The 16,455-nt window shown below is 50.6% G+C and overlaps 1 protein-coding gene and 1 long non-coding RNA gene across 4 annotated transcripts in view; one reads left to right on the forward strand and one right to left on the reverse strand.

The window, feature by feature from the left end:
• Positions 1 to 401: 401 nt before the first annotated feature.
• LOC137144366 (uncharacterized) lies at positions 402 to 1,744 on the reverse strand. Its single transcript, XR_010917380.1, has 2 exons — positions 1,412 to 1,744; positions 402 to 829 (listed from the first exon to the last, which is right to left on the reverse strand). It is a non-coding gene; the product is annotated as an uncharacterized lncRNA (long non-coding RNA).
• Positions 1,745 to 2,114: 370 nt separating this feature from the next.
• Positions 2,115 to 16,455, forward strand: part of CSK (C-terminal Src kinase) — a 58,279-nt gene continuing 43,938 nt past the window's right edge. Inside the window, exons 1-2 of one of the 3 annotated variants that reach the window (XM_067534618.1) lie at positions 2,115 to 2,377; positions 2,677 to 2,791. The gene's annotated coding sequence lies outside the window, so the exon portion shown is untranslated. Of the gene's footprint in view, positions 2,792 to 16,455 lie in introns of all 3 variants that reach the window. The other 2 variants (XM_067534619.1, XM_067534617.1) reach the window with 2 other exon arrangements.

Raw genomic sequence — 16,455 nt, forward strand, 5'->3', positions numbered from 1 at the left:
GTGTTATGATGCAAAGTGGCAAACCTAGATCAAACTTTTTGAGTGAAAGTTCCATTGGTTAACACTAGATAAAACACGCGTTCCCCCCCCCCCCCAACCACACCCCCTGACCCGGCCATAAACACAAATAACCCCTATGAACACATATGAGAATAATAATAACAACACTAAATGACATAAATAATTATAATAAATTACTCTGACCTAGTAAGATGCTAAGTTTTCCCTGGCGCAGCTGCCACCACACACCCCGTGTGGCCCTGCCTCTTTCCGTCCCTCATGGACGGAAGGTAATGGAGGTGGCGGGCGCTGATGGGCTGGCCCAGGCCCCTACTGGTGCAGGGTTGCTTTGCTCCAGCTGGGTGCCTGGGCCTGCTTGGGGGGCTGCTCCTCCGCTCCAGCTGCCTTGGGTGGGGCTGCTGTGCCCGGCCAGCGTGGGGACCTAAATTACCTCAATACTACTGAAGCCTCACAGACCCCATGTAACCTTCGGCGCCCTCCCAAGGGGGTCCTGCACCCCAGGTTGGGAACCGGTGCCCTAGATCACGCATGAGTCCATGTTTATACAGCACTTTGATGATGCAGAGTGCTGTGGAAATGCCAATTATTATTAATATTGTCCTGAATTTGCCAGAATACTCCTCTGAGAGCCGTCACCTGTGCAGTCCTATACGCATCAAACCCTCTCTCCTTCTTCTCTTATTCGTTAGAGCAGTAGGGGAGATGGGACGAGGCAAAAGGCTCTTCCGTCAACTATACACTGATGACATCCAGGCCTATATCATGTGCATCGGTTGTGGACAGTACCTTTTCTCAGACATCACAGTACCTGAGTGAGAGAAGTATGTGAGTGAGAAGCGGAGCTGGCTCCGGCTCAGTGCAGCGAAAACAGAAATGATATTGGAAGGAAGGGATAAGTTCTTTGAGGAAATAGAAGCAGCTTTGACATCCGATGTGGAGGCTGGTATTTGTCCTTTGATTGACCTGATTGCCAAGGTGGTGCAACAATAATATCCTATCCTTGTTTATTTGTATTTGCAGTAGTGCCTAGAGTCCCCATTCAAGCTCAGAGCCTCATTGTGCTACAAACTGTGCAAACACACCATAGCGAAGGTACTCATAGATTACTAATCACCATAACATCTAGCTGTTATCTTACTAGACTCATCACTTATTTTTCTTGTATGTGGTACCCGTCCCCTTCCCCGCCCGGTCTATTTATTAAACCCCTTGGAGTTGGGACTCTGTTATGCTATGTTTGGAGAGAGCTTAGCAGAATGGGGCTCCCATTCCAGTTGCTACAATAGTAATAATTAAGAAACCTTGACGCCTCAGTAGCAGGTGTAGCTGAAATGCTTTTTCCCACCTTCAATTAGCGGAAAGGCTGCACTTCTTCCTTTCAGACTCGTACCTAGCCATTCTGACCCATGCCTTTGTCACCATCCAGGCTGTGCAGAAGCATCAGTTAAGTCCAACAACGGGGGGCTGCTTTGCAGGGCCGCACTAGACTCAGGAAAGGTGAAGGAATCAAGAATGAAGGCCTTCGACTGCGGCATTCCCAACCACCACAGGTCGGTGTGAGCCTGACTTTTCATTAGGACCTGTCCTCTGGGCAAGCCTGCTGTCACTGACAACAGCTGTAGAGTAGCTGCTCTCCCCCATGGAGACGAAATGAGAACATCACACTTCAGGAAGCAGCATCACCCATGGTTAGTCCTTTCAGATGGGCCCAACGTGGTTTGAAAGGTGTGTATCAGGTGCCTAGATATCACAGTGATGGGTTCTTTACTTGATGGATTCGGATATACCTGGTGAGATATTACACGGATCCAGCATCAATTTGAGGTCGCGTAAGGCCCGTGCGAACGAGACACTAGGGTGGCATCATGTCACCGTGCCCCCACAAGCTTCAGGCCATTGAGCAAGCTTCTCACAGGCAGGCTGCAGGACAAGACGAGACCACCCCCTCCGCTCCACCTACCCCATCCACCACCAGTTAGGACTGGAGTCTCAAATCAGTTGCCCTCCCCTATTTCCCCAGGTCCCATGTGTAGTCCCCGCCCCCCGTCTCAATGCTTCGAGAAGCCAGCAGGTGGCGCGTCGTCCATGCCCGCCTCGCAGGGAGGGGAGCTGGGCGGGCGAGCCCCACCGGTGGCGCAGGCGCGTTGCTAGAAGCGGACGGAATCCGGATTCGGGGCTGGGCTCCCTCCGTTGCCTTTCGTGAGGCCCTGCGAGCTTCCCTCTTCCAGCTGAGCCCGAGACGAGGGAGCGGGGTGGGGGAGAGAGCGAGCCCCGCTCCGACCGCGCCGCCTCCCTCCCCGGGGATCGCGCCGGGCCTCTCCGCGCCGGGCCTCCCCTCCCCGCTCCCTCCAGGCTGGTAAGGGGCTGGGCCCCACCGCCCTCGCCGCCCGTGTCCGCCGCTCTGCTCCCGGCGCGCTCCGAACCCCGGCAGCCGCAGCGTTCCGGGACCGAACGCTCACCGCGTTCCAAGGAAGCCGGCAGCGTTCGAAATTGGAATCCTCCCGTCGGCCGCTGCTACATTGTTTCCTCTTCCCCACCCCCGATCTCTCCCCGAGCCGTCCCACCCCGGCCCCGCTGCCATCCGAGCCCCCCCGCCCCAGCCCCACCCCTTTGTACCTCTCCCGCTTCTCCTCACCTCCGTCCCCGGCCCTGCAGAGACCAGGGACCCCCGAGCCGCATGGAATATCCGGCAGCTGGCTGAGCTCCACGCTGAGAAGCCGGCTCCCCCACTGGGAAGCGGAGCCGGAGGCAGCTCGGAGCCTGGAGAGAGGTGAGTAGCCGGGACCCTCACCCCTCATACACTTTGGGGAGGGAGGGGAGTGGTTACTGTAGGGACTGAGGCTGCAGTCTCCCCTTCCACAGCCCCTCAATCTGCACCTGGGTGGGTGCACCCCAGCATCAGAGTTTCCCCCAACTTCCATTCCTCTGGTGGGTCTGAATAATCCCGGGAGTTCTCTGAGAGTGCACCCCATAGTCAGGGAGTAACCAACTGAGATTATAGTCCCTGTCTGACTCCCCGTTCCTCCCCCCCCCCCCCAATGTAGAGAGCTGCCTGGGACTTTGCAGGAGGCCTATGGCCCTTGTGCGGACACAGATGGGGGACTTCCTGGCCATGCACCCTGGAGTGATCTGCCAGGGGCAGTACCGACTTTGGCACCTTGACCCGGTTTGTTACCAGTTGCCAAATGGGGAAGCAGGGAGAGAAATGACTTCTCATATTGTGTGTGGGTCTTCGGAGGGCTTCAGTCACTCTCCCATTTGGACTAGGCCTGTGATCTCTTTCTCCTCTTCTCCCTCCACTCCCTCTCCCCCCCCCCACCTTCACCCTGCCAAAAAAAAAAAAAAAAGGATCCCTCCTTTCTTCCCATAATCAGACCAGGGTGTGTTTGGATATGTCATTTTGGCATGAGTAAGCTGTGTCCATTTGTTACCTCAGGACTTTGGATTTGAAAATCTGTTGTGGCTGGCAGCTTGTGGCTGAAGTGGATTTAAATGGATGGGTTGCTGGTTTTTACTCCTCCCTCCCAAACAAATGGAGGGTCAAACTGCAAGTTTCCTCTCTAACCGGAGGAGGCTTCTAACTGCAGGGGTGGGAAGGGTGAGAGTAGTTGGCTAAAACCTTGACTCTTCCACGTCTGCCCATCCCTGTCTGTGATCGGCTTGTTTCTCTCAGTCATTCTGACAGTGCTGAGGTGACAGCAGCTGAAACAATGGAGACTCCATCATCCCCGGCGCTGACCATTTCTTCCTTCCCGTGGGGAGCCTGGGAGTCCAGAGAATGGTTTTGCGTATGCAGAGCTCATTCTCCCCCAAGGTTCGTGAGGATCTGGGGCCCATGGGCTGCTTTGATTCCATTCACTGGGTTTTCTATAAGCCCAGGGATCAAGGGCCCAAGAACTCCTGGCTCTATTGACAGACGTGTTGGTTTAGTATGAATGAGACGCTGCTGCTGTCGTCTAACGTGCATGTCATTGTAGACAGAGCAGTGCCACGGTGCTCGCCAGTCTTAGCCTTTCAGATCCGCATTGTGGAAAACAACAAAGCTATTGAATGCAGAGAGTTTGGATTTTTCCTCGCTTCCCTCCCAACAATAAGTGAGTCATATTGCTGCATACTGAACTATGGGACAAGCAGAGGGTCTGTGTTATTGCCCTCGCTTTTGAGTCCAGGGGCACTGTAGAGCAATCCCCTCACCAGCGGCCATTATCGTATGTCACCCTCACGCTGCCATTGTGGATGCTTTGATTATGGGTTTCGTGGGACTCTATGTATGGTGAGATTTAAAAAAAATACCTGGTGTTATTTAACCTGCATTGGAGCTGAGTGGAAAGGAGATTTGATTGAGGTATTTACAGTTATGAAGGGGCTGATGAAAACGTCAATATCACATTACGATATCGGTTCAAGGGGCACTCAGAGCAATGGCCGAACGAATTTAGAATACATAGAAGGAACCGCTTCTTCACACAGTGTAATTGGCCAATGGAATTTGGGGCCATCGGTGGGAGATCAAAAAGCAAATTGACGTGGTTAGAATTAAAACCAGTGTGGATGGTTGTCTGTCCATTTATCATTGGGAGTTCTGCATGGCAATAGAACAGGAATCAAATCTCATGCTCCATGACACAAGCTGGTTACTTCAGGGGTCAGGAAGGGACTTTGCCTTGCTCCACGCATGTACTCGGTTGCACTTGTAGCTGTGGAGCTCCAGGGGTGCTCCGCAGGGGAGCATCATGTATGCTGCAGGCAGGATACCAGACTCAGCAGAACCAGTGTTTCGATTCAGCGTGTTCCTCTGGACAGGGTTTTCCATCATTAACTCTGTTTGTGGAAGTGTCGTCTCTTGACTCATTCAGATTGTATTGGAATAGAGCTTCACTGCATGGATTTTTGACCCTAATGCAGGGTTACTTGTTTTGATTTAATCCCTTTGTTGCCTTTTAGGCATCTTGCGAAGGTCCTGATTCTGCAGTGGGGAGCCACGCATGGGTGGATCTTTCCACCCGTGTGGCCTCCACCCAGGACAGGAATCAGGGACCCTACAGAAGTCAGCAGGACCCCACCCAGTTGCACCGGTCTGTCCATGCAGCTCTGATTGTAGGATCACAACCAAAGGCCCCTTGTGATTGACATCACGTAGGTGGCCCGCTGGTTCAAAGCCTTTGAATGCTATAGAACCTTTGTGCCAGTGTTCACAGCTCTTAAGTGTGTAATGGGATCTGGTGCTGAAGGAGCTAATTAAATATAATTAAGATCGGTTTTTGCTATTGGCTGTTTTTTCCCCCTTGAATTGGGGAAAAAAAACCCAACAACTTTGATCTTTCAGGGCAGCTGAAAGAGATAGAAAGGAGTAAGTGGTGTGAATCCGGTTCTAAAGGGCAGGTCCTCTACTGCAAAATTGTTCACTGCTACCCACTTTGTTGGGTATAACACTGAGCAGCTGCACTTGAACTGGGGGGGATGTTTCCTTTTCCTGGGAGTCGATTGGCCAGTCTTGCGATAGAAAAGACAAAGGACGCTGTCCCACGGGATTGTAGGATAGTGTCGGCGGACTCTCAGGATCCAAGTCTGGGTGGGCCAGGGTCCGAGTTGCGTCCACACTGCAAAGCGATGGAGTATGGGCCAAGCGCCCTACTGCCACCACCCAGGACTCAAGCTCAAACTCTCCATCCTTTCAAGGGCCTGGGACCCGGGCCCGAATTGGACAGAATTGTGTGTAGACGGAATGGGGGGTTGGGCTTACGTTGCAGTGTAGACTTACCCTAAATGGCCAAAGATTAAATAGGACACTGAAGCCTGCCCATGCCCCTAGAGAAGCAGTTGTACAGGGGAAGCTTGCGCTGCTGCTGCCGCCTCTTGTGTGGCTGAATTTAGTTCTCTTCTGTCGCTGAGGCTGTTGATCCAGACTTCGACAGAGCTGCACCCGCTTACCCCCGGGCTGAATTTGGCTCTGTGTATGAATCCTATTCATTTCATGCGGTGTGCTTTGCTGTGCAGTCATTGCACAAGTATGCGTTTTGTACTGGTCTTAGGCTGTGTCTATTCTTCTGGTCTTTCCCTCAAACCTTTCCCACTTGTTCAGCTCCGCCAACCTGAGGGCACTGGCAGAGACCTGGCCACAACTGTGCCACTGGCATTTTGCCTGCAGCTAGTCAGAGCAGGTGTAGGTGGCTAAAACTCCCACAGATGCCTTGTCTATACTAGCACCCCTATGGTTACTGCCGTTTGTGCAGTTCTGCTGGTGGCAGTGGTGGGCAGGTTGACTAGACAAGCGTACTTTAAACAGAGGAGACAGCGAATGCTTTTCTAACCCGTGTCAGCTGCCAGGCTTACCATGCTCCCTAATTGGCAGGTTTACGTGCTGTCCCTGGTTACTTTTTCCTGAGTGTTAAGCTGGGAATAAAAGAAAATTAAACAAAAAACCTGTTTGGAACTTAATGGGTTGGCTTATTGTACAAAACAACGAGCCACTCCTGCCTTGATCTGCCTCGGTTGTGATGGTGTTTGTCAGCGCTAGATTGTGTATGAGCTGCAGTCCTCAAGCAGAGCAGGGTGAGTGGAAGGTGTAGTTTCAGTTCTGTTTCCTGGCTTTTGTAGCTTCGTGTTTTTTGTAATGTTCTAAACCTCAGGGCTGGTCTATGCCCTGCCGCTTGTGCGTCCATTTAACTAACTTACGAATGAATTTAAGCTAAACCAATGACACTTCGGCTCTTAAACCGAGTTAAAAGTGTGCACACTAGGGGTTAACCCATGTAGTTAAACCAGCACACACACTGGGTGTAAGACCACTCTTAAAAAGCTGGGGACATGACGACCACCTACAGATACCCGAGCTGGAGGAATCGGAGTGGTGCATGGAGCGTAGGTTAGGGAAATATGCCCTGGAAACCTTTGTGCGGTTAAACTGGTGCTAACCCCTAATGTAGAGAGACAGTGAAAAATACGGTTATGCGGGTGCAGTTTATTCCAATGTGCTTCTCGATTAAGGTGTAGGGCAGCAGTTCCCAAACTGTGGGTCGTGACCCCCAAGTGGGGTTGCTTCATCAGCAGATGGGGTCACGGCCATCCCGAGCATGGAGAGGAGGCCATTTTACCAAATGGCCTCCCCCGCACAGCTTGACCTCACACACACCGTATGCACGAGGTCACATCGCACAGGGGAAGCTGTTTTGCTCCACAAAACGGTGCCCTCCGTACAGCATGACCTCGCACGCACCATGTGTGTGTGAGATTGTGCAGTCCGGCATCCTCCTTGCGGCGTGACCTTGCACGTGTAGTGCATGTGAGCTCACACGGCGGGGAGGACATCATTTTTAAACAGCAACTTCCATGCTGTCTGGGGTAGTGGGAACCCCACCTCTGAAAATGGGGTCATGCAGGGGAAAATGTTGTTTGGGAGCCGCTGGTGTAGGGGCATCCATCCTAGCTGCGTTACACTGGTGCAAAAACCCAAAGAGTATAGGGAGGATCTAAAACCAAGTTTAAGATAGTTTCAGGTCCTCCACCTGCCCCTGAGTGCAGATTTTTGTGGTTTTACCATAACATTGTTTTAATGTTTCTTCTCACCCTAGCTGGTGTGTGAAAGGCCCTTGCAAACTGACTAACCAGGAGAGGAGCAGTGAAACTGACTATCTACGCAAAGTGCTGTTAAACGCACACAGCCGACCCATTGAAGTGATCAAGGGAAAACCTATTTTTTCACTCTAATATTTCAGTTATGGTAATTGTAGGTGGTTTTTGTAAGCGGTTGATAAAATCTTTCAGAGCGGATATGATCCCTTGGTGTTTTTTTTTTTTTAAGAGTTAAATTGCCCTTTAAGAAAGGGGAAATGTAGGTTGGCTATTAGGAAGAGTTTCTGAGGTGGAAGTCGGTTGATCCAGGGGTAGACAAACTCAGTGGTCCATGATAAGTGGGATGCGTTATCTAAATTGGGGGGGGGGGAGTGAGTGAGCCATCACTTCCTACAGCAATTCACTTTCATTCAAAGAAAAAGATTTTCTCTCTCAGGAAGAATCTTCCAAATACGAGATGATACAGTGTTGTCTCTCCGTCCTCTCAGGAAGACCGCTCTAGTGCATCTGCTACTGCTCCTCGCTTTGCCCAGCAGCAGGCTGAAATGGATAATACTCTGGTCAGTTTTATCCCCTGTTAGTCCAACCTTTTGGGAAGTGGTGAAAATGACAATTGGGTCAGTTTCACTTTGTTGATTCTTGGGGCAGCAGCAGAGGCAGTCATTGGAGCGCTTTGTGGTGGTGGAAGACTTAGCAATGTGTCTGGGCAGATGAGTACGGGAGCGGAGCATTCCCCTTGCAGGAGCCAAAATGCAGGCATAGAGCAGCAGATAACCCTCCCTTCAGAGTGCCAGGAGGATGCAGCCTAAGGGAGAGAGACAGCTCCTTCCTTCCAGCAGCCTGGGGGTGGGGGGCGGAATATCAAATGTATCCCACTCCCATCAGCCAGAGTCTGGTACAAAGACAGGTTCCTGTGTTATGGGTGAAGTAAGTGGGAGGAGAGCGCAGTTTCGCCTCCTCTGTTAAAAACATCAGCTGTTCTCTCCCCTTGGCTTGGTTAAGTGTCACTCCCTTCCCCGGGCACCCTCTCCTGCTCAGTCTACTTTATCTGCTGCTGACCAGCACCTGAGTAAGAATCCCAGCCCTTTCCCTCTTCCCAGCAGTTGGGAGTCAGTGGTGGTGCTGGAGGACAGGATTTCACGCCCTAGAACTTGTTGGCTACGTTGCCCTTCACGTTCTTCACTGGCCTGTGGCTAGTAGGCTGGATTTTTTGACTAATAGAAATCTACAAAATGTTCCAAGCCATGTGTTTGGCAGTGGAAGAGTCGCCCAGTGGAACTGGGAGGAAGCTCCTGTTATATGGGACACACAGAAGGAGGCTATCTAAATGCTGGCCAGAAGATTGTAGGATACAACCCTGTTTCAGTCAAAGGGGGTAGACTGTAGATAATCCAGCAGGATTCGTCTAGTTTTAATTTCTGTGATTTGACAGAGCTTACAGTAAAATTCTGTGCAAAACTGGGCCACCTTTCCCCACCCTCCTGCCATGGAAGAATCTGGCACTTTGCCCTACCCCGGTGTCAAGAGATCGGCTTTAACAGCGGTCTCTAGAAATCGGGGAGCACGGATTCCGCAAAGGCTGCGCTGCATTGGAGCAAATTCCCTTTTGTGTGCAGCAAAGTGGCTAATTGGGTTTGAAATCAGAACGCGCTCTTTCTCCCCCCTCCCTTCCTCTGCGCTCCCTTCCCTTGTGGTCAGACTCTGAATGGATAGTATCCGAATGCCAATTACACAAGCTGATGTATGGAGGAGAATGTGATTGCCGCCTCCTGTACTACGGCCTGAGGTGCTGTTGCAGGATTTCCCCTTGCAGCCGGCGCTGTGTTCCTCTTCACCTTTTGATTCTCATCCTCCGATCGGGCTGGAAGAAGAAGATGAGAGGATGAGCGAGAAGGGGGGAGTCCGTAAGCAAAATCTGACCGTCACCGTTTCACTGCTTCTTTGCGCCTCTTCTGTTATGTAACCAAAGATGCTTCTCAGCTTCTGCTCTGGTCTTGTAAGTTTCCCTCCTCCCCCCTCCCTTCCTCTCCTCTCCTCACCTTTAAAATTCATAAATAATTGACGCTTGTTGAGAGACTGCTGGCTGGGCCCCATGCTGCAGAGGCTCAGGACTGCATGGAGCTACAGCCCCAGCTCTCTCCCTTCCCCCGGTGCCAGTTTGATGCTTTAAGAAGCTGCAGATGGTGTTTCGCCGGGGCAGCCCGCTTGCTGGGATGGCACCATAAATTCTACCAGCCACACCATTCTCGAGGTCTAAGCCTGGCACGGCTGTGACTGTAATCCCACGTAGTTAACTGCCCCCCCCCTCCTGGGGGAGATCCCCCCTGTCCTGGGGCCCATTGCTTTCCTTCTGCTGGCTCAGAATCTGGGAGTTGAAGGAGAGGCTGCATATGCTACAGAAAGGGCAGGGCTAGCGTTGAGAGACTGGCTGGGTTGAGCATCCCTTCTCGGAAGGTCCTGCCAGCTGGGCGCTCCAGCGCAATCAGTTGCAATCTGCAGTGGCACAGCGGCAGGGCATATGGAGAGATGAGATCTCTCAGGTCCCAAACTGGTTGGAGTTTTATAGTTTAGCGTGAGTTCCACCCAGACATCTGGTGGCGGGCAGTGCTGCTCCCGGAGCGCTGGGGTAATGGGGTCCTCCTGATGTGCAGTGTCCCTCGAGAAGCCTGCTGTGGCATTGTGCACTTGCCTCTATTTTAGGGTGGCCTCTGCAGGCGGTTCCACGTGGAGCACATTGCTGCAGTCGAATCTTGAGGTGGTAGAGACATAGGGCATGGTGGCAAGGTCCCTGCACTGGAGAGAAGTCTCACCTTGATGTCTGGGTGCAGGTGGAAAATATGCTCTTGGACACAGCTGCTACCTGGGCCCCTAGGAGTAGCCAAGGAAGGATCTAGTAATACCTGTGTTGCAAATGACTGTCTCGCTCTCTCCATCACGGGCCCTGATACAGATTCAGTCAGCTCTTCCCTCTGCTTCTTCCAGCCCCCCGTTGTGATCTGTGTCTTGTCCAGATGCATGTAGAGTGGGGCTCATTCAGGTCCATGCCCCAACCTCTGCATGTTGCGCCAGTGGCATACAAGGGCCACAAAGGCATGCCAGGGCAGAATTCTCCCAGCATGGGAGCAGCGTAGAGCTGCTGTGACCCGCTCTCTGCTGTCTCAGCACAGGGGTGCACCCATTGCACTAAACACTATGGGGATTTGGGGCTGAAATGCAGCCCGTAGGCAATGCTGGGGAGGCTGGGGGTTAGCTGGGCCCCACAGCAGCCACCTATCCCACCCCCCCTTGTCTGTGCCTCCAAAGGAGGCACATGTCTGCATGCATGTCAGACGATCATAAATAATGACTGTGCAGCGGGAACAGTGAGACGTTTGGAAATGTAAACAAAGCCGCTTCTCATGCGCGAGATAAAATTGCAGGTGGAGGTGTGCAGCTCCCAGCCATGGGTGCAGGCTAAGAACCTTGATAAGAGGCCTGGAACATACACAATAAAATCCTGATGCAGCTACTGCTACTTAGGGCTCAAAGCCCAGTGTGACAGTTCTGTGGACCGTACCCGTGTCAGTGTGTGTCGCTCTCACACCATGGGCCTCGTCCTCCTCTGTTACACCCGTTTAATTCACTGACGTCGGTGGTGTTACTCCTGATTTATATTGGCATAAGTGGGAGAAGAATCAGGCCCCACGACTTCACAGAGCACGGTCAGCTGAGTTTAGGCTTTAGAACTGTTTGGTTTAAAGTGTAGGAGAGGAGGAGAATGGTAAAATCTTACCTGGCAGGATGTCTACGTGACTCTAAATGTTAATAGAAATAACCATCTTCCCTGTGTTATTGAAGGCTGTTGAGACTATTAAAACAAACACTTTTAGAACTCAGGGAATGTTTCACTCTAAGTGCAGTTTGTTTGCATTTCCCAAGGGTTGGGCGGTAAATAATAATGCCTTGCTCTGATGTAGCATGTCTAATCCGCAGATTTCAGAGCACTTTGTGAAGGAGGGCAATATCATTGTTCCCATTTGACAGGTGAAGAAATTGAGGCACGGAGAGGGAAAGTGATTTGCTCAAAGTTACTCAATCCATGCCATCAGTTTCACCCTTGTTTATAGTCAGGTTCTCAGCTCTGCAGTGTTTGGGTTGCGAACTTTGCAAGGGACAAAGATCGAAGCTTTTGAGTGGACAGTGTCAGGCCAATGGATGAGAACCCAGAAGAGAAACGGGCACGTCCCTACTCTGTGTCCAAGCCACCACAAGCAGTAGACCAATAACACCAAGGGCGAAACGTTAAAGCTGAAATGTTCCATCTGAATAATCTCAGGATGTGACGCGGCATTTCAAGGGAGGTTTAGTTTTAAAATTATTTATTAGATTTATATTACAGTAGTGGCTGGTTGTACCGGTTGTTCTACAGACCCATTGAGAGACTGTCCCTTTCCCAGTGATCATGCAATCTACACAGACAAAACAAAGGGTGGGGGACGAAACAGACGCAGAGCGGGGAAGTGACTTGCCCAAGGTCCAAACAGCAAGTCAGTGGCAGAGCCGGGCGTCTTGACTCCCAGTCTGGTGCTCTATCCATTAGGTAATGCTGCCTGCTGCCCTTTTTTCATCTTGACAGTGTCTTTTGGTTTTGGGGGGTGTTTTTTGGTCTGGCAGATCCTCTTTCGTGACAGGAGCATGGTTGTATTTTTGAAGGGTGTTTTCCCTCCAGCTACCAGTTCTATCACCAGTAGCTCTTTTTGCTCATCCTCTCTCTCTCTCTCCCTGCCCCGCCCTCCCCACTTCCCTGTGTCTGTCTGTCCTTGATGTCCAAATGGCTGCACTGTGCACCTGGGTCCCTGCTTTTAGTGTTCTCCCAGGGAGCTGCTGTGGAGGGGTGAAACTGACAAGGATTCCTTGAGTCTTGTCAGTTTCAAATTGCTGCTGGGGTAAAATGCCCCAGTCTGCTACCTGATGCAGGTTCTCCCACACAGGTGAGCAGGCCCTGAACAGGGGGAGGTGCTGGGGTGCAGAGCAGGGGGATTTTACCCCCAAAGCACGCTGGGTTGAGTTGGGCATGGGGTGCCTTGGGGGAGACTTCCAGTCTTGAAGAACAGCTAGTTCTGTTTGGCTCAGCAGTGTTGATGGGAGTCGCTCGTTTCCTTCTGTTCCCAGAGGGCCTTATCCAAGGCCCATTGAAATCTGTGGGAGTCTTTCTGTTAATTTCAGTGGACGCTGCATCAGACCCATCATGCAGTACAGCGTAAACAGTTCGGGAGTCGTGCCAGTTGGCATCTGTTGTGGCATTCAGAACGGCTAGAGAGGCTGTTGGGATACGTGGTGAGTTGATGTCCGGTTCCTAGTGGCCGCACATCTGTTAGCTTAGGCGTGCTCCCACGACTGCTTAGACGCTGCATCGTGAGAGTAGACAGCAAAGGCTGAGAAGTCAGGGAGAATCACAGGGGTGTCCTTCAGCCTCCACAAAGAATCCCCTGTCTTGTGGAGATGAGACGTCTCTCCATGTTAAGGAGGGAGCTAGCTTCCCATTAATTTCCACCTACATGCAAGAGATATGTCTAGTCTCTATTCCAAAGCCAGGTACAGTGGCCATGTTACAACTTGCTTCCTGCCTAGCTGTCTCATACAGCCAAGAACTTGACTGGGCTATGGAGACTTAGCTCCCCTCTCCGGGTCAGGGCTGTGAGGCATGTGGGCAGGGGACGGTTTGGGGCAGAAGCTTGCTCTGCCACTCTCCATGCTGCGCCTGCTCTTGGGACTTTGCCTCCAAGGCTGTCAACCTTTCACTAGCAGGGAATCCACTTGAGATGAGTTTTAGGGAACGTTTGGAGGATGCAGGATGCTGAGCTGCCCAGCAGATAACTTGTTTGCTCCACTATAGAGTGAATTGCTCCCCAGTGCAAGGATGCAACAGATTTATGACCGGACTGTTCTCTCTGGGATCCAGCTGCCTGTCATGTTCTCCCAAGGTGGGTGGGAGAAAGCAGCGGGCTCTGAGCCTTGGCACAGCAATGTGCTTAAGATGAAAGGTTGATAACTTCCTCTTCATGCACCAGCTGTATTCCTGCTTCCTTCTGCAGCAGTGACTTGTGGGTTGAGTTCGCCTCCTCTGAATCCAGCAGAGCTGTGCTCCGGTGGAGAGGAGTTTCCAAGTGAGCGCAAACAGAAACCACGGCTCCCAAGTCTCCCACGGAGGCAGGCCCAAAAATAACAGGGCCAGATACGTGAGGGGATTTTGTCCAAAGCCCACACTGGTCTGCATCAGACAGGAGCAGTTGAGCCTGTCATGGTTTTTTTTTTTGTTTTTTACTGTGATTTCTACCTTTGGGGAAATGGCTCTCACAGTTTCAGTGCAGAATGAGTGACGTCTGCTTTTTACGGGGAGAAACCGGCAGGACCTCATGGGGATTTGGAGGGGAAAATGGGTGACACCACAGTTCTCGCTAGTGGCATTCCTCCATGCAGCAGGGGAATTCAGAACCATGGTTACAGGGTCTGCCCGGGACATATGCTTTGTTAAACGGAGGTGGAGCTGAACTGGATTCTCTTTCCTTCTCTGATCCATTATCCTGTGAATTCTGTCTGTGCTTCAGTGTCTTGGGGAGGCTTTAATTTTCTTAGAGGGTGCGGTGGTTGATTGATCTTTCAATGTAACCCCTCCCAGAGCTGGGACCTTTTCTGATCTTAGGGTTTAATTGCTGTTTTTTCCTCTTTTGCCCTCCTGAAATTCTGAGCCTCGGGTTTGAAAATGAAATTGCTAAGTAATGATTAGAGCCAAATTGCATCCTGAAAGTAATTTCCTAGGGAGGAAAGAAGAACAATTATAAAAATTGGAAAAGAAAAAATAACTTCTGGGGCCACGGCGGAAGGTGGCTCTGCCTGCAGCCATGTCACAACGCTACACGGTGTGATCCCATCAGTACGTGGAAGCTAAATGAGGTGATGTATGGGGGCTGCTTAGAAGGCAAACCTACATGGAAAATCAAGCTGTTTCAGGCAGTCAGTGGATGACGCTTTTTCCCCTGTCGGTGTAGAAGCAGTTCCCTAGCCTTGTGTCGGGGTGCTGTGCAGCTAGAGGCTCCATCTTAGCGACCAGCAGGAAAAGCCACCTTCTGCCCATCCAGGGTATGTCTTCCCTGCAAAAAACAAACACAGAACCCCCAAGTGCAGCAAGTCTCCGAGCCCAGACTCACAGAAGTGGGTTCCTGCTACAGGGCTAAAAATAGCAGTGTGGATGTTGCTGCTCGGCCTCCAAATCCCAGGAAGCCGGGGGTGGATCTCAAAGGCTGGGCTCCAGTTTGAGGAGGAATGTCTACACTGCTGCTATATACCCCATAGTCTGAGCCTGAGTGTGTAGACCTGGATTCTGACACTCGCTGCTCTGGGGTTAGAACATAAGAACGGCCACACTGGGTCACACCAATGGTCCATCTAGCCCAGTATCCTGTCTGCCGACTGTGGCCAATGCCAGGTGCTTCAGAGGGAATGAACGGAACAGGCAATCATTGAGTGATCCAACCCCTGTTGTCAGAAGCTGGGAGTGGACGACAAACAGAGGCTAGGAACACCCAGAGCACGATGTTACATTGGGGGGGGGGTTGTTTTGGTGGTTTTTTTTTGTTGGTTTTTTTTTTGGTTTTTGGGGTTTTTTTGCTATGTAAACATACCCTAAAAGTTCCCATGGCCATCTTATAAGAAAATGGTAATTAAACTCTGCCTGCCTAAAATCCTCTGTTTTGTTGGACACTATTCCTCCCTTCTCATCAGCTGTTTACTTGGTGATACTGTGTCCTTACAAACAGCATCTGTATTCCATCTGAGGTGGCCTCATTTCAGTATGGATGATGTGATCCAAAGCATAAAGCGCTTTGTGAGCCGGGACTGAGAAGGCGCGTGTAGCGAGGGTTATGATCTGTTAAAGTAGCTTGAACCAAGCAAATAATTCATCATGAAGAGCTGATTCAGTAAATGTTGCCACCTCTTCTGTTCACAGGAGATCCATGAGCGGATCCTGATTTTTCTCGCATGTATTAGAAGATTCCAAATGTGTAATGACTTTCAGTTATTCTCCGGCTTGCTATTCGGGCTGCACAGTTTAGTTCTTGATCAGTCACTAGCCGCATAATTCTTACCATCAGGCTTCGGCCATAAATGCTGGCCGGAACCTGATTTTTATAATTGTCCCCTAGAAGGTGAGCTTAAAATTCACTTTCTTCAAGCATTTGTGCTCGTCAAACTCAGTCACAGCTGTGATAATGGAAAGTGAATGCAAAGGGGACAGCTGAAGTAAATTGGCAGGTTTAAAAAAAATGGATAGCTGCCAAAACCTTTGTGTGGGTGTAACACACCATGATTGTTTACAAACACCTCAGACATTAGTGGGGAGCAACCTTGGGACCTTCCACACTCAAATCACAGGCCCCCCACCACTGGAGGTAAAGGAGTAATGCCTGGTCTGAATAACGAGCCAGGGTGTTGTAGTTCTTTGAACAGCCGTGAGAGAAACTTGATCACACACCAGTATATTCGATGGTATTTACCTAGCCCTGAAAGTGACAGCTCCCACCCTGCAGTAAGGTGCTGCTGTTATTGGTCAGGGTGGATACAAATAATTTTTAATAGAATATTTACATTTTAAAAAGTGATTCTTTAAAAAAAATGATTTTTTTCATTTAAATCTATTTTTATTTAAATCAGATTTAAAAAAAAAAATCTTGCTAAGTCTTTGTTTTCTTCCTGTGTTATTGTCTTACATTGCTGACGTGGATGTTTTGTATTTGATTCTTTAGTTTCCTAACTGAGAGTGGGGATTTTTGATTGTACATAGTTTTTCTTTCTGCTATGAAGTTTCACACTTTACATGCTCAT

Source organism: Emydura macquarii, unplaced genomic scaffold (assembly GCF_026122565.2).
Source record: "Emydura macquarii macquarii isolate MOO-44397 ecotype Brisbane River unplaced genomic scaffold, CSIRO-AGI_Emac_v2 contig_3451, whole genome shotgun sequence".
In the NCBI taxonomy this organism is placed as follows: domain Eukaryota; kingdom Metazoa; phylum Chordata; order Testudines; family Chelidae; genus Emydura; species Emydura macquarii.